Source organism: Patella vulgata, chromosome 2, assembly GCF_932274485.2.
Source record: "Patella vulgata chromosome 2, xgPatVulg1.2, whole genome shotgun sequence".
Taxonomy (NCBI): Eukaryota; Metazoa; Mollusca; class Gastropoda; family Patellidae; genus Patella; species Patella vulgata.
In genome coordinates, this window is record NC_065880.2 from 61572330 (window position 1) to 61591771 (window position 19442).

Here is a 19442-nt window from a genome sequence, read left to right on the forward strand (position 1 = left end):
ATCTTAAAGATAATTTAGATTGGTTTGTAGATAAAGCCTTTAATGGAGCTTTCGGGAAAGGCAGAAATTTGATGGCCATTTATGCAGAAGATGCTAAATGGATTATAAAACGTCGCAATGCCGATACTGTAGTTTTTGATAAAGAAAAATTTCAGAATATCATACATTTCCTTATTGATAATGCCATATTTGAGGTTGGGGATCAGATAATGCAACAAACCATTGGTTTGCCAATGGGAACTGACCCCGCCCCATTTATGGCTAACGCACATTTATATAAATACAAATTCGACTTTCAAGACCATAAAAGAAAAACAGATTACAAAGTAGCTAAAAGTCTAAATTATACCTTCCGATACATTGATAACGTAACACCTATCAATGATAACGGAAATTTCAACAAATATAAAAGTGAAATATATCCTCCTGAACTAATATTAAATAAAAAAAATTCCGGTACTATAAATGCATCTGTTCTTGACCTTAACATCAATATAATTAACAATAAATTTAATGTCGGTATTTTCGACAAAACGGGGAGAGAGAGAAATGGGGTTTAACGTCCACTTGACACAAACTAGGTAATTTCGGGACTAACATATGGTTTAATTTTATTTCAATAATTCGCTTGCGCATAGGGGTCTTTTGCCGTGGGAGGAAACCGGAGGACCCGGAGAAAACCAACGAGGTTGGACAGGCACCCTACTCCTTGTCACGTACAACCGGGGATTCGAAACAACGCCAGTCGACTAAATGGCAGACTTTATGATACAGCGCGCGCACGCTAACCGTTCAGCCATCCAACCCCTCTCAACAAAACGGACAAATTTGGTTTTGAAGTAGTAAAATACCCGTCAATCTATAGTAACATACCACGCTATATAGTGTTTTCTATTCACAGGAATTACGATTTTTGACAATATGTAACGATAAAGAACTATTTCTCTCCCGAATAAAATCTCTTTACTTTAAATGCACTGCCAAAGGCGCTACACAATTACGCATTTTAAAAGAAATTTCAAAACTTCCATTACTTCAACATACCAAGTTTGACATTTCTTGTAAGTATATAACCGACTACATACTGGATAATAATGATCCAATTTAAATTTTATTTTAGATTTTCTGTAGTTACCTAACCCTGTCTGAATTACCTCCCTTAATGTTATGCCTTTATAAATACACTACGATTTCTTCAACATACCTGTTTTGCATTTCTTGTGTGGGGTATTATAACACCGTTCGACTTTCAGGGAATGTAGCTCATTGACGTGTGTTCTCTAAGTATCAGAAATGAATACAGATTCTTGGAATGGATCTTCAACACTTTATTTCAGGAGCAAATAATTAACAGCAACAATTTAACAACTTATAATTTCATATATATCGGACCTTCAACTAGTATGTTCTCTAAGCTGGTCTCTCCAACTAATATCCTCATCTAACATACATTTGTCTATTTATACAAATCAGTTACTTAGAAAGTGTTGATATAAACATATAATTATTGAAGGATTAAGACTTAAGGCATTTAAAACAATAGTTAGATGAGACTTAACAGATCAACCACTTTAGTTGCCAGCCTGTCATAATTTGACTGACAGGTTAATTGCTGCCTGCCTCTAATGACTAACCAAGCATTAATAATGAAAATTAAAATATAGATTTGAAATTTAAAACAGAAATGAAAAATAATAAAATAACATATGACCTAGATATCGGTCATATATCCCTTTTTTCATGATAATAATTTCTGTTTCTGTACATAGGATTCATGTGAGGCATAAAATAATGTTCTTGCAAATTGTACTGGTTAACTTTTTCATCAGGTAAACGTAACCTGGGTCCTTGTATTCTATTTGAATTCGCATTTATGTATTGTTGAGCACTATAATCTAGTTCCTCCTCCAGAACCCAAGAATTCGAAGTTGCTGGACAATTCTTCCACTGAATGAGATATTCTTGTTTTGTGTTCTTAACTCTTTGTCTAAGCACTTTGTCGGATACTTGAACAGGTGGATTTGTTGAACAAATTCCTACATGTTGATGGTCTTGACTGATGGTAGTTTTGGTACTAGAACTTGAAACATCTTTCATCGCTGCCTCACTGTCAAAATTTATTTGACAACCATTATCATGGCTATTGGCAGGATGACACATTGTTTCTCTTGTCACCATTAACACAGGGTTATTCCCAACAGCCACATTTTTAGTATCAGGAACATTTTGGACACCCACATCCTTTTTACTGGAGACCACAGAAATCTGTACTTCACAGAAATCTGTACTTTTTGGGCATCCTTCTTAGCAAAAAATTCGAGCTGCCGCTGTCTATCCCTTTGTCTTTTGGCAAAAGAACGATATTTCTTTTCCGGACTGGGTAATGATTTTTCTGAGAAGCCCCATTTAAATCTGATTTCTGTAGAACCCCTATCCTGTTTGAGACTCCAAGACATTGGTAGTTGATTCAGATTTCTTATTGCTGCTACCGCTGCTGAAGGAAGAATAAAGTTGATATCCATCCTTTCTTCTTCCAAATATGTTTACAATTTATCTCGCTTAGCTGTACCGGAATCAAGAGTAGACAATTTTGTTCACTCTGCCCGCTTTCTCCACCATATAACACCGTTCGACTTTCAGGGAATGTAGCTCGTCGACGTGTGTTCTCTAAGTATCAGAAATGAATACAGATTCTTGGAATGGATCTTCAACACTTTATTTCAGGAGCAAATAATTAACAGCAACAATTTAACAACTTATAATTTCATATATATCGGACCTCGGTTTAATCTCACAGATTTCTTATTGCTGCTACCGCTGCTGAAGGAAGAATAAAGTTGATATCCATCCTTTCTTCTTCCAAATATGTTTACAATTTATCTCGCTTAGCTGTACCGGAATCAAGAGTAGACAATTTTGTTCACTCTGCCCGCTTTCTCCACCATATAACACCGTTCGACTTTCAGGGAATGTAGCTCGTCGACGTGTGTTCTCTAAGTATCAAAAATGAATACAGATTCTTGGAATGGATCTTCAACACTTTATTTCAGGAGCAAATAATTAACAGCAACAATTTAACAACTTATAATTTCATATATATCGGACCTCGGTTTAATCTCACTGTGCCCCCCAATCAACTGGTGTTATAGGGTAGTGGTGTGAAAATTTAAGTAAACAAAGGATGATAGACTGTATCCTTATTAGTACTGTTCACCTAGTTAAAATTTAATTATTTTAATGATTAAAATATATAAGTTAAGTTCACGTGTCATCGGTTAACGAGTATCTTAAATATTATTCACCTACCTTTCATTCAGACAGTACTCATAAATCAATCAAATATATGATTAGAAACTCACTATCATTATATAAGGATAGTTGTCACCCCCAATTACATTATATCTTTTGAAATGGCTCAAGTTCGCATAGGGTTTATTCCTAATTCTCAAGTAGGTCAAAATTTAGTTAATTTGGGGTATAAGTACAGAGTAAAAAATACGAAACCCAATAGCACCAGCAGACTTTGACTGAAAATACAATAGTTCAATTGGATAACGGGGGACGATTGCCCCCTAAAAGACGAAAATATAAAAGAGTAGAAGAATCTATTAATGATCTAAAAATCAAACTGTTAAATGGAGTAAAAAGTGCAATTGAATTTACTGACGCCATATCACATTTAGTAGGGTTATGATTTATGTTTGATACATGTATTTGTTGTTACTTTTATGAAATTTATTGTGAATAAAGTTGTTAATTAGTTTAAACCTAGTAGTTTAAAAAAACAGACTATACTTTTAACACCATTGTATTCGATAATCCCCTTGCTTGATTAATCCCCCCATGAGAACAATAGCAGGGGGCACAGTGAGATGTCCTCCGGACCTCCAACTAGTATGTTCCCTAAGCTGGTCTCTCCAACTAATATCCTCATCTAACATACATTTGTCTATTTATACAAATCAGTTACTTAGAAAGTGTTGATATACACATATAATTATTGAAGGATTAAGACTTAAGGCATTTAAAACAATAGTTAGATGAGACTTAACAGATCAACCACTTTATACAAATCAGTTACTTAGAAAGTGTTGATATACACATATAATTATTGAAGGATTAAGACTTAAGGCATTTAAAACAATAGTTAGATGAGACTTAACAGATCAACCACTTTAGTTGCCAGCCTGTCATAATTTGACTGACAGGTTAATTGCTGCCTGCCTCTAATGACTAACCAAGCATTAATGAAAGTTCAAATATAGATTTGAAATTTAAAACAGAATTGAAAAATAATAAAATAACATATGACCTAGACATAGGTCATAATTATAGTAATATATTATTAAATATTGTACAATTACATAACTTAATAATTCCGATTAGTCGCTGGAACTTATTTTTTTTAAGCTTTTAACTTTATTTTATCTGGATTATCGCCCTTATTATTGTGATTTTTTTATCACTTTCTAAGATATGACGTCATTCTCAGTCAGCAGACGGCTGTCCCTCGAGACAGTCTACATTTCCTACTTGCTTCTTTGTATTCAGTTTTGTTTTTGTTTTTTTGGACGATGGAACATGTACCCTATATGTATTAAATACTGAAGCGTTTCTTTATTGAATTTAAGAGTTTAGACTACTTTTTTTATACATTTCACCAATGTGGTTACTTGTATAGTTGAATTTTACTACATATGCTTACATTCGTATTTCGTGTAGCATATAGCAGATCATGACTCATGCTGGCATTACACAATGGGTTCTTTGGGTTGTATTCCTAATTGTTTTCAAATTTGAGTGAAGTCTGTGTCACTACAGACCCGGGACCGTACAGCGCAGTGGACGCTTACGGCTAGCCCCCGGACCCATTCACTTTTTTTGAATTGTCTGTATGTTTGTGTTTTCCTGACTGTGATGTCCTGTCCGTGTATTTGTTTTTGTGTAAATTTTGTGTGGTGCAGTGCCCCTGCACTTACTATTAAGTAATTACAGTAGAATCTGTATGAGCAGCCAATCCTATTCAGCGACATCTCCTTGTAAGCGGTCACGATAAATTCCCCCCATTAAAATTCTGTTGTTTCATCTCTTTATTCAACGGTCACTCCTCTAACGCGGCCACTATTTTACTAATAAATTCAACAAAACATCGCCCATTCAACGGCCATTGTTGAATGATACCATCTTGTCATTCTTTGTAACACCCCCGCTAATCCTGTGAGTAGTAGTTAATTAACTGGATCCCCATTGATCAGGTAAAAAGAAATGTAGAAATAACAATCAACCCAGGATTATCCATTAATTAATCTTTTGTTTTATTAAACGACTAACCTGATCATTGTTTGACGCGTAACAACACAAAATTTGATGCTGATTGAATAAAATAAAAGTACCGAGTTTTGTCACAATCATATAGTATCCCTTTTCCATTGCCTCTTTGTTGATAAATAGATGTTTTAGCGCCTCCTATAATATTACATACAGAGTTACACCCCCTGTAAATAGGTGATAAAATCAGCGATGGTTTTTTGTTCATGTGCTTTTTTGATAAAATAAAATTAATTCATCGATTTTTTTCACAAAAATGGATAAATGTTATCGAATGCATCACAATGGTAGACAGTAGTATCGAAGGTTGTTACAAAATGACAAGTTTACAGAAGTTATTTCCAAGATTTGAGTAAAGAATTTTCGTTCGGCGCAAGATTCAGCGACGGTCAAATTTACAGATGCAAGTATTGATGTTCGCTTCTAATGCATCCAAGCATAATATTTAATTTATGTCAGCACAAAAAGCACCGAGATTTTATTAAGAGGTCACTCCCGTTAAGCGGTCAGTTGTGAAAATTCCCTTGGGTGGCTGCTTAATGCAGATTCTACTGTATCAGAAAATCATTAGAATTTGTTTGGTTTTTATAAAGTTCTGCTCCATGCTAACATTTAGTATATGGAAAATTTAATATCATGGATTTAGATGTTCAAGTTATCAAAATTCATTGAAAATCATCATATTTGTTCGTCTCAAGACCTTAAACTCTGTGTATCAATCTGAAGTCAATCGGATGATAACTTTAGCCTCTAGAGTGTCACAAGATTTTCAAAGTGATCAAGGGTCATAACTTTGGCAGTAATTATCAGAAATCGATGAAAATCAATAGGATTCTTCGTCTCATGACCTCAAACACTGCGTATAAATTTAAAGTCAATCGGATATTAACTTTGACCTCTAGAGCATCCACAAGATTTTTTGAAGTGATCAAGGGTCATAACTCTGGCAGTAATTATAGGAAATCGCTGAAAATCGATTGGTTTCTTCATCTCATGACCTTAAACACTGTATAAATTTAAAGTCAATCCGATATTAACTTTAGCCTCTAGAGCGTCCACAAGATTTTCAAAGTGATCAAGGGCCTTAACTCTGGCAGTAATTATCAGAAATTGCTGAAAATCAATAGGCTTCTTCGTCTCATGACCTTAAACACTATGTATAAATTTAAAGTCAATAGGATATTAACTTTGACCTCTAGAGCATCCACAAGATTTTTTGAAGTGATCAAGGGCCATAACTCTGGCAGTAATTATTGGAAATTGCTGAAAATCGATAGGCTTCTTCATCTCATGACCTTAAACACTGTGTATAAATCTAAAGTCAATCGGATATTAACTTTGACCTCTAGAGCATCCACAAGATTGTTTTGAAGTGATCAAAGGCCATAACTCTGGCAGTAATTATCGAAAATCGCTGAAAATCAATAGGCTTCTTCGTCACATGACCTTAAACACTTTGTATAAACTTAAAGTCAATTGGATATTAAAGTTACAATTTCATATTTTTAAGTTATATTTTTAAAATGTATTAAAGATACATTCCCGCGTACAAACTGGGTGATTTAATGGTATATATGGACTAAAAACATATTCAAACTAATTAATTTGTCACAACTTTGCTTCAAATCCTTCTCAAACATTGTAATTGTGAAGGAATGTCCTGCTATAAGAATTGGATCAAACCAGGTCATGTTTATGTCACGTGACTTTCCTCTCTTGGAAGTCAGAGGAGAATTCATTGCATACATAAGACGATGTTGTCTTTTATCACTTACTATTTATTACAAATATCGAATCCTAATTAAATTCTCGGATTATCCACTACCCGCGTCTTTTTCCGTCATTTTTATCTCAGAAAGTGTTGTACATGTACGTCTAACTCTTCATAAAGTTTATCAACTTGTACATCAAGCGCTCAATGTTCGCGTGTGACCATGCGTGCAGAAATTCCTAATCGTCGGGCTGTTGATTAGGGGTCCTGTATACGCTCCATGAGTGTTTTTTTGGGGAATCCAGTATTTTTCTAGTAAGATTGGATATCTCTTCTTTCCATATATACCAAAATTACCATACTTTTATTGGAAATAATCACCCGATAAATACTTTTCTGGGAACCCATCTTTAAAATAAAGCCCTAAAATAGATGGTATCTATAAACAGTCCTACCTTGTTAAAGAATAATCCTATTAATCCTATAATTCACTATTGCCAGTTGAAAAATTGGCAAAAATATAATTTTCAACTTCAAATTCAAACATTTGAAGATAGCTATTCCATGGTGGGGAATAGGAAAACAAGGGAGGTAATTGTGTTATTATTTCTGTTGTAAAGATTTTTAAGTGTGACAAAGATAACCTATGATCGTATAATAGTGAGTTGACAACCTATTGAGCAAAAGTCATAGAAATAATTATGTTTTGACTTTCTTTGAAATTATGAAATTGTAACTTTAACTTTAGCTTCTAGAGCGTCCAATTGTGGACGCCGGACCAAACGGACGGACGGAGGCGACGACAATATACGACCACATTTCAATGCGGGTGTGTAAAAAGTATATTTCTTTATTGAAGATTTCACTAACATACTAGAGACCCAAGTCTTCGAAAACAGGCACGCACAATATGTCATATAGGAAGAATAACAAATAAATACAGGCCATCCCAACGTGTGATATCAGGTCAGTTTAACTGGCGCAAATATCAAAAGGAACCAAGATCTTTGGGTTATAAACATACATTTCAAGTTTCATCAAACTCGGATAAAAATTGTGTGCCTACAAACAAATTGTGGACGGATGAGCGGCGACAGCAATAAACGTTCACATGAAAATGCGAGGGTGTATAAAAAAACTATGATGTCATCTACCTATATTTAGCTTACACCTTATGATGTCACAGGACATTCTTAATGCCTCCAATTTCATTTGTGTTCTCTGAGGAAGTAAGTTTTTACACCTACGAAACGTTACCCATGACTTTTCTTTTAACCATATTTCAATGTGAGCTTATAAATATTAGAACTTTACCTTTTGAAATTAATAGGTATAAAAAAAAGCATAGCCTAAGATAACAGCTAAACCTAACCCTTACAGAACTCGCCAAAGTGTTCACTAGACTTGCTTGACATTAACTAGTGAGCCATGTGTATAAATATATTATGTTACAATAAAGTTTATCATAAATTCATACTACAGTAACAATATTCCACAAACTGTAAAGCTACACTTGTACCTTGATCGTGTGGCATATTTTCATAATGTGCCTGGTTTATTGGGGCCTGCTGTTGCCACTGCCATTGGTTATTGGACCACATTTCTACTTATTACCAGAAATACTCTTCTGATGAAATATCAATCTGGCTGAAAAAAAAGATAAGTTTGTCTTTTTAACAGCTAAACCTAACACTAACAGAACTCACCAAATTGTTCACCAGACTTTCTTATTCTAACATTGTACACCGATATCGGGGGGAGGGGGTAGAAAATTTTTAGAGGTTCTGATCCCAAATTATTAAGTACACGCACGTTCGCAAGAGCAACATGCAAACGGTGCTAAGGCTGTATTTTCTTATTTGGACCCGAATACATCAATATAAAATTTCAGACTGATCCTCCAGTTCATGACTGCAAAAATTGAGAACCCCAGCAGTTACCAGGCAATATACGCCTACATTTTGCAAGAGATGGATAGAGAAGAAGCTGAAAAAAAAATAGGTAGCCAGGCAACAAAACATACGCCAACAGCAGCTATATCGTCCGAGCGGTCGACAAGGGTTGTCGCATTTTTATTCCTTTGTAGGTAATTGGGGGCCTTTACAAGACAGTTCCATACAGATCAGATTATAAATTTTGTCGTTTGAGGGTTTACAAGGTTCTAAAAACTGAAACAAGGGTCTCAACTCTGGAAGTAATATACAGAAATTGTTGAAATTTGACAGGCTTTTTCGTTTTACTAATTTAAATAATGCATATAAATTTCATACATATCGGATGATAACTTTAATCAATCAGGCATTAACAAGGTTTAACAAAATAAAACAAGGGCAATAACTTTAGAAGTAATTATTGTAAATTGCTGAAATTCAACAGGCTTTTTCATTTCACTAATTTAATTCATGCATATAAATTTCACAAAGATCAGGTGATAACTTTTGGCGTTAGAGTGTTCACAAGGATCAATAAAGTGAAACAAGGGCCATAACTCTAGACGTAATAAACTGAAATTGCTTAAATTCAACTAATCTAAATAATGCATATACATTTCACAAAGATTGGGTGATAAGCTTTTGGCGTTGGAGCGTTCACAAGGTTCAATAAAGTGAAACAAGGGCCATAACTCTAGACGTAATACACAGAAATTGCTGAAATTCAATAGACTTTTTTGTCTCACTAATTTAAATAATGCATATAATTTTCAGAAAGATCGAATGATAACTTTTGACGTTAGAGCATTCACAAGGATCAATAAAGTGAAACAAGGGCCATAACTTTAGACGTAATAAACGGAAATTGCTGAAATTCAAAAGGCTTCTTCGTTTCACTAATCTAAATAATGCATATACATTTCACAAAGATTGGGTGATAACTTTTGGTGTTGGAGCGTTCACAAGGGTCAATAAAGTGAAACAAGGGCCATAACTCTAGACATTACTAACAGAAATTGCTGAAATTCAATAGGCTTTTTCGTTTCACTAATTTAAATAATGCATATAATTTTCAGAAAGATCAAATGATAACTTTTGATGTTAGAGCGTTCACAACGATCAATAAAGTGAAACAAGGGCCATAACTCTAGACATTACGGAAATTGCTGAAATTCAATAGGCTTCTTCTTTTCAGTAATCTAAATAATGCATATAAATTTCAGAAAAATCGGATGATAATTTTTGGTGTTAGAGCGTTCACAAGGGTCAATAAAGTGAAACAAGGGCCATAACCCTAGACATAATACACAGAAATTGCTGAAATTCAATAGGCTTTTTCGTTTCACTAATTTAAATAATGCATATAATTTTCAGAAAGATCAAATGATAACTTTTGATGTTAGAGCGTTCACAACGATCAATAAAGTGAAACAAGGGCCATAACTCTAGACATTACGGAAATTGCTGAAATTCAATAGGCTTCTTCGTTTCAGTAATCTAAATAATGCATATAAATTTCAGAAAAATCGGATGATAACTTTTGGTGTTAGAGCGTTCACAAGGGTCAATAAAGTGAAACAAGGGCCATAACCCTAGACATAATACACAGAAATTGCTGAAATTCAATAGGCTTTTTCGTTTCACTAATTTAAATAATGCATATAATTTTCAGAAAGATCAAATGATAACTTTTGATGTTAGAGCGTTCACAACGATCAATAAAGTGAAACAAGGGCCATAACTCTAGACATTACGGAAATTGCTGAAATTCAATAGGCTTCTTCGTTTCAGTAATCTAAATAATGCATATAAATTTCAGAAAAATCGGATGATAACTTTTGGTGTTAGAGCGTTCACAAGGTTCAATAAAGTGAAACAAGGGCCATAACTCTAGACATAATACACAGAAATTATTGAAATTAAAGAGGATTCTTCATCTCACTAATGTAAACAACATATAAATTTTAAAACAATTGGATGATAACTTTTGGCGTTAGAGCGTTCACAAGAAATTGTGGACAATGGACGGACGGACGGACCGACAGACGGACCGACCGACAGACGGACGGGCGGACGGGGGCGACGGCAATATACGTCCACATTTCAATGTGGGCGTATAAAAAAGGGATTTTTCGTACAATTAGGAGCTATCCAGGAAGTTATGGTCTGAAATGAGCAAATATCAAAATGGACTGTGATATTTGGGATATAAAGATTTATTTTAAGCTTATCAAAATCAGATAAAAATTGTGACTTCTAAAAAGTTGTTTGTATAAGATGAGGGATTTAGAAATTAAGGAGAGTGATCTGATATCAAGGAGAGTGATCAGTGGTGTGTATGGGAAATGGTTCTCAATAACTGCATGTTAGGGGGTCATTCCTGGATTCATAAATGATAATAAACCCCCAGTGACTTTGTAAAGGAGAGCAACTTTCAAAGCTCCCCTCAGTCGACATTCAGGTTAGTGGCAGGCGCTTGAGAGCGATCGCTCACCTTAAAGATAGGTTGCCAGACAACAAAACATACGCCCACAGCAGCTAAATTGTCCGAGCAGTCGACAAGGGTTGTCACATATTTATTCTTTTGTAGGTAATTAGGGGAATTTAATAGACAATTTCATACAGATGACATTATAATTTCCGTTGTTTGAAGGTTCACAAGGTTCTAAAATCTAAAACAAGGGCCGTAACTCTGGAAGCAATCTATAGAAATTGTTCAAATTCGAAAGGCTTTTTTCATTTTAATAATTCAAATAATGCATACGAATTTCATACAGATCGGATGATACCTTTTGTTGTTCGAAAGTTCACAAAGTTCAACAAAGTAAATCAAGGGCCATAACTCTAGACGTAATTGATGGAAATTGCTGACATTCAATAGGCTTGTTCGTCTTCATTTCACTAATTTAGGTGATAACTGAAACTCAATAGGCTTGTTCGTTTTACTAATTTAAATGATACATATAAATTTCATACAGATTGGATAATAACTTTTGTACAACAAAGTAAAACAAGGGCCATAACTCACGGCGTAATTAACGGAAATTGCTGAAATTCCATAGGCTACTTCATTTCACTAATTTAAATGATGCATATCAATTTCAAACAGATCGGATGATAACTGTTGTCATTAGAGTGTTCACAATATTCAACAAAGTGAAACAAGGGCCATAACTCTAGATGTAATTAACGGAAATTGCTGAAATTCAATAGGCTTCTTTGTTTTACTAATTTAAATGATGCATATATATTTCATACAGATCGGTTGATAACTTTTGTCATTAGAGCGTTCACAAGGTGCAACAAATTAAAACAAGGGCCATAACTCCAGAAGAAATTAACGGAAATTGCTGAAATTCAATAGGCTTCTTCATTTCACTAATTTAAATGATGCATATCAATTTCAAACAGATCAGATGATAACTGTTGTCATTAGAGCGTTCACAAGATTCAACAAAGTGAAACAAGGGCCATAACTCTAGATGTAATTAACGGAAATTGCTGAAATTCAACAGGCTTCTTTGTTTTACTAATTTAAAAGATGCATATAAATTTCATACAGATCGGTTGATAACTTTTGTTGTTAGAGCGTTCACAAGGTGCAACAAAGTGAAACAAGGACCATAACTCCAGAAGAAATTAACGGAAATTGCTGAAATTCAATAGGCTTCTTCATTTCACTAATTTAAATGATGCATATCAATTTCATACTGATCGGTTGATAAATTTTGTCATTAGAGCGTTCACAAGATTCAACAAAGTGAAACAAGGGCCATAACTCTAGATGTAATTAACGGAAATTGCTGAAATTCAATAGGCTTCTTTGTTTTACTAATTTAAATGATGCATATGAATTTCATACAGATCGGTTGATAACTTTTGTCGTTAGAGCATTCACAAGGTGCAACAAAGTAAAACAAGGGCCATAACTCCAGAAGAAATTAACAGAAGTTATTGAAATTAAATAGGCTTCTTCATCTCACTTATACAAACAACATATATCAATTTCAAAACAATCGGTTGATAAATGTAGTCTGTAGAGTGTTCACAAGAAATTGTGGACGATGGACGGACGGACGGACGGACGGACGGGGGCGACGGCAATATACGACCACATTTCCATGTGGGCGTATAAAAAACAATGACTATAGAGGGTCCACAAGCTACACAAGTTTGGGTCAAATATTACAAAATTTGAACTCAACCTTTATTGATGTGTAACGTTCTAGAGGGTCCAGGAGCTAAAAATGGGTCATTCCATGTCAAGTGGACCAAATTTCGGAAAATTGGGAACATGACCCCCTCCAAAAAATTTATAAAAAATATATGTTATAGAATGCGGCCTTAAGCTAACAAGTCCAAAATTATACCTCTCTATGTTGAAAACTCGTCGAGATATGGCCATTTGAAATGAGGGTACTGAAACATATCATAAATTCAGAAATCTTTTTTCAGGTTTTCGGGTGCTTTTAACTTACATAGGAGTAGAACTCTGTAACAGTGTAATCGAATACAACTTTTGCTGTAGATTACGAATTCAGCATCACACACAATGTGCAATTTACACAGTTTGTGCCACCAGGTGGCAAAATGGGGAACAAATGAACCATTCACTTTTTTTTTTTCAAGATCTTCACAGCCTCTGGCAAAGTCACTATTGTATACACAACCTCCAAAATTGGCATAGTTAATGTCAGTTTGTCTTTTATCAATTCACAAAAGATTCTGAGTCCATCGGATATATACTTTTCCAAATATCCAGTAGACGTGGTACAAGGGTTAATCAGCGAACTGGATGTATGAGATGTGTTGTTGACATTTGGGAAGGTAGGACGAGGGGAAATGTGTAGGGAGTGAAGTGCTGTAAAGGGATAGTTAGATGTATTATGAATGGTTAGAGTGGCTGTGGTGTTACGGTAAAATACTATGCCGCCACCGTAACACCACAGCTTTATGATTTGTAAGACAGGAGTGATGTAATGGGTGTCAACAACTGGGTATGCTGGTACCGTCGCAACGTAGCCGTGAAATATATATTGTGGGGGGGGGGGGGAGGGCGAAACGGAAAAATATACAATGTTGACAGTATGTGCCAGGCATGAGGCTGCGCAGACCGAGCGGCAGCTCGATAGGGAGTGTGTGGGAAGGTCCCCCGTATAAAAAATTTTTTTTTTAAATTTCAGTTTTCTGTAAGCATTGAAAACACTATTTTGGCATTGTTTGCGGGGTTAAACCTAAAAATCACATTAATACACCTATTGCACGATATTGTGAAACTAGCTGACGAAGACAGCTCGGGCGGCGATTGTTCGACTCGGGGCTGCTCTGTCAGTATCTAACAAACGCATTTAGTTCGCGTACAACTTTTAAAAACCGAATGTCAGTATGGTATTTCTCACATAATTGGTTATCGCAAAAACAGAGTAAACTGAAAGCGAGTAATCTCGACTCAAATCTATAGTCTATAGCCTACACTCGTCACTAGGCTTTCTATATTGTTGTTTGTGGACGGTTTACTACTCAGTGATAAGCCTGCGCCGCAAAAAGAGGTCTCGCCTTTTATTATTAGTATAATGACTTCCTCATGTGCGGCAGGTTAGTTTGCTTCTAAAAACACCGTTTTCCGTTCCAAAAAATACAAAAGTAATTTTCTACCGGATGACCATGGTTCTTTTCACCGAGACTAGATAATTTCTCTCGGTGTAAGGATATAGCTATGGATAAGTTCATACAAGGTCAATAAATCCGCGGTCACTTCGGGTCACACTGTTGAGAAAATAAACCGATGGGTTTGTTTAGTAGCAAATCGAGCGTGAATCAACTGAGTTTGTACTGAAAAATTTTTGAGTGATATGTATGAACTGTCTTCACACATTCGGTTTATAATTAGCGATACACAGGTACAGAGGCAAGTGTTGTACTTCACAGACTGTTTACCTCCGAACTACCTCCGCACGAAATCCCCGATTTGGGTACTTGTTAAAAGAAAAAGAAATAGTACCTGTGCGCATGCCAGTAAAAAAAAAAACTAAGAGTTCGCGCATAAAAATGCCCGAACGTACCAGGCGCCAGGTCATCCAGTCTCGAAATTCAATGCACACTGAAAGCGTTAAAATATACCCATTTTCACCTTCAATTTTGGTCATGTGTGACAGAGGTTAAAATTCTGAAAAAGTTTGATAATGAAACTTCAATTATCCAACTACATGTATAACATACATTAAGATAGGTTGCAAGGCAACAAAACATATGCCCACAGCAGCTAAATCGTCCGAGCGGTCGTCAAGGGTTGTTGCATATTTATTCCTTTGTAGGTAATTGGGAGCCTTTACAAGACAGTTCCATACAGATCAGATTATAAATTTTGTCGTTTGAGGGTTTACAAGGTTCTACAAACTCAAACAAGGGTCTCAACTCTGGAACTAATCTACAGAAATTGTTGAAATTTGACAGGCTTCTTCCTTTTTACTAATTTAAATAATGCATATAAATTTCATACAGATCACATTTGTCATTCAAATGTTCACAATCGCCATAACTCAAGAAATTATTGACGGAAATTGCTGAAATTCAATAGACTCGTTTCACAAATTTAAATGATGCATATAAATTTCATACATATATGATAACTATTATCAATCGAGCATTAACAAGGTTTAAGAAAGTGAAACAAGAGCAATAACTCTAGAAGTAATTATTGTAAATTGCTGAAATTCAATAGGCTTTTTTGTTTCACTAATTTAAATCACTAATTTAACAAGGATCAATAAAGTGAAACAAGGGCCATAACTCTAGACGTAATAAATGGAAATTGCTGAAATTCAATAGGCTTCTCCCTTTCATTAATCTAAATAATGCATATAAATTTCACAAAGATCGAATGATAACTTTTGGCGTTGGAGCGTTCACAAGGATCAATAAAGTGAAACAAGGGCCATAACTCTAGATGTAATAAACGGGAATTGCTGAAATTCAATAGGCTTCTTCGTTTCAGCAATCTAAATAATGCATATAAATTTCAGAAAGATCGGATGATAACTTTTGATATGAAAGCGTTCACAAGGATCAATAAAGTGAAACAAGGGCCATAACTCTAGACGTAATAAACGGAAATTGCCGAAATTGAAAAGGCTTCTTCGTTTCAGTAATGTAAATAATGCATATAAATTTCAGAAAGATCGGATGATAACTTTTGACGTTAGAGCGTTCACAAGGATCAATAAAGTGAAACAAGGGCCATAACTCTAGACGTAATAAACGGGAATTGCTGAAATTCAATAGGCTTCTTTGTTTCAGGAATCTAAAAAATGCATATAAATTTCAGAAAGATCGGATAACTTTTGACGTTAAAGCGTTCACAAGGATCAATAAAGTGAAACAAGGGCCATAACTCTAGACGTAATAAACAGGAATTGCTGAAATTCAATAGGATTCTTCGTTTCACCAATCTAAATAATGCATATAAATTTCAGAAAGATCGGATGATAACTTTTGACATGAGAGCGTTCACAAGGATCAATAAAGTGAAACAAGGGCCATAACTCTAGACGTAATAAACAGAAATTGCTGAAATTCAATAGTCTTCTTCATTTCACTAATTTAAATAATTCATGTAAATTTCAGAAAGATCAGATGATAACTTTTGGCTTTAGAGCGTTCACAAGAAATTGTGGACGATGGACGGACGGAGGCGACGGCAATATACGTTCACATTTCAATGTGGGCGTATAAAAATCCATCTTGTGTATTTGATGGCTTATATTTTTAATTGGCACGTGGAATCTGTGCGGTGATGAAGTTTTAATTGCTATTATGAAAATTGTTAACTTTTCATGTTGATTTTTATTATTTTAAATAACTTCTAAATGACTAATACTTCTCAAATGTGTCTATTTAGAGTAAATGTTTGTGTAGATTACGGATAAGCAATCATTTTGGATCTACATTGTATTGTTCAAATTTTATTTTGCCAATTGAGAAAAAAAAAATGGTTATTCCGCTTCACAAATTGAAATATTGGGCTTTGACAATCAGATTAAAATTACTTCTGAAAAACTTAGGCCCCTCATATTTGTCATTTTAGAGCAACTTACATGTACAATGTAGAATAAGAAAATAGACTCATTTTGGCTACAGGAAGTATCGGTTCAATTTGATTTTGCTTTCAAAAACAGGAGAAAACTTGTTTTGTCTGTTTCGAAACTTGAGTAAAGTTGTTATACTATAACTGAACACTTGAAAACTACAGGCCGCAATCCTTAATGCATGGTCTTGAAACTTTGCATTCTTATTCCTTATACCCTAAGGATGTATCCTATTGTTTTTGGTGCATGCCCAACCCTCAGGGTCAGAGCCACACCTATTTTTCTTTGTGTGGCTTGTTTGTTTTGCCTACAGGCTGCAATTCTTAATGGATCATCTTGAAAACTACAGGCTGCAATCCTTAACGCATGGTCTTGAAACTTTGCATTTTTATTCCTTATACCCTAAGGATGTATCCTATTGTTTTTGGTGCATGCCCAACCCTCAGGGTCAGAGCCACACCCATTTTTTTCTTTGTGTGGCTGTGTGTTTTGCCTTCAGGCTGCAATTCTTAATGGATCGTCTTGAAAACTTTTCATATATATATATTCCTTATACCCAAAGGATGACTGTTATTATTTTTGGTGCATGCCCGACCCCAAGGGGCACAATAACACCACATTTTTGTGTATTTGTCCACAGGCTGCAAAAAATAGGCGTGGCTCTGCCCCTGGGGGTTGGTCATGCACCAAAAACAATAACGATCATTCTTATGGTATAAGGAATAAGTATGCACAACTTCAAGACAATTCGTTGAGAACTGTGTCTTGTTGCATACAAAAATTGAGCATGGCTCAAGGAATAAGGAATAATTGTAACGCCTAGTGATAGTGAAACAACTCAACTTTCTAAGCAGACAAATCAAGTTTTCACCTCAATTTAAAGCAAAACTAAATTGAAACAATACTCCCTGGATCCCAAAAGAGTCTTTATTCTTGTTCTATGTTAAGAGTTGATCTAAAATGACAAATATGAGATGTCTAAGTCTTTCAGAAATAATTTTAATCTGATTGTCAAAACTCAATAATCCAATTCGTGAAGCGTATAAACCATTTTTTTCTCATTTTGGAGGTTAAATAAAATTAGAACACTACAATGTACATCCAAAATGATTACATATTTTTGTAGAACAAATAAAAATAAGTGGGGGTGCCCAAGTTCAGAATTTGTCGTTGATACCGTGCGGTTGAAAAGTTTTTAATCTAATAATCGAATGTAATTCAATTGTACGTCTGTTGGTTGCGGAAGTGTATAACTCAGGGTCTGAGCCAAGTTGTTTAATTATTTGGTAGTCAAGGACTCGACTAGAGTGTCTCGGTAAATTGAAGTGAGAGGCGACTGGGGTGTCTCTCTTGTGGGTAATATCAGCAAAGTGTTCTTTCAGTCTAATGCGGAACAATCTTTTGGTTTCGACTGTGTACTGCTTTTGGCAGAGCTTACAGGTGAGAAGGTAGATGACGTTCTTACTGTGGCAAGTCCACTGGTTGTGGCATTTGTACGTTTTGCCGGTTTGGGTCGAACGGAAAGTGGTTTTCAGTCTGAGTGTATTGCAATATAGACAGTTAGGTGAGTTGCATATAGAGTCTAAATAAGCATGACTTTTCCCACTAACTTGAGGTTTACGTATGGGATTTTTGATAGTTGCTGAAGTTAATAGATCTTTTAGGGAGGGGTTACGTCTAAAAGCGGTGAGACAAGGTAAGGGGAAGGCTTTGAGGCAGTCCTGGGAGCTATGGAGAATATGCCAGTTGTCCTTAATGATTTTGCTGATATGTACCGAAGTGGGGTTGAAATTCGTTATAAACACTGGACGTTTTTGAGTATCGGCGGTGATTTTATTTCTGAGGAGGTTTATCCTCTGGATAGAATCGGCTTTGTTTCTATTGGTTTTAATAATATCTAGAGGGTAGCCCCGTTGGAGATAGTAGTGTTGAAGTTTGTCAGCTTGTTTAATATAATCAGAGTTGCTTGTGCAGATACGTTTGATTCTTAGAAATTGGCTATACAGTCCCTTCCGTTTGATGTGTGGCGGATGACAAGAGGTGTAGGATAGATAAGAGTGTGTATCTGTGGGTTTACAGTATAGGTCAAAGGAGAGTTTCTTAAAATAAACACAATAGTTCTATGGATAACAATTACTATATTTAATTAAAGCTACGTTTCAACAATGATTCTCTTGTCGTTATCAAGCACAATACTGATACAGACAGAAGGAGTGAAATATATATACTATGTACAATCAAAACATTCAATGAAACCATAAATTAGGAGAACAGGGACCTTTGATCTTATAATGAAACCATATGCAAAAATATAAACCTCTAATTGTAATGTACACATAGATGGAAACCACTTAATTAATATGGAATTATAACCCTAGATGTGTGATA

General features: G+C 35.1%; 1 long non-coding RNA gene across 2 annotated transcripts in view; it reads right to left on the minus strand.

The window, feature by feature from the left end:
- Positions 1–19442, minus strand: part of LOC130010699 (uncharacterized) — a 122344-nt gene that overhangs the window by 78730 nt on the left and 24172 nt on the right. For both annotated transcript variants that reach the window (XR_008785975.1, XR_008785976.1), the window contains exon 2: positions 8559–8686. This is a non-coding gene — a long non-coding RNA (uncharacterized LOC130010699). The remainder of the gene's footprint in view (positions 1–8558; positions 8687–19442) is intronic.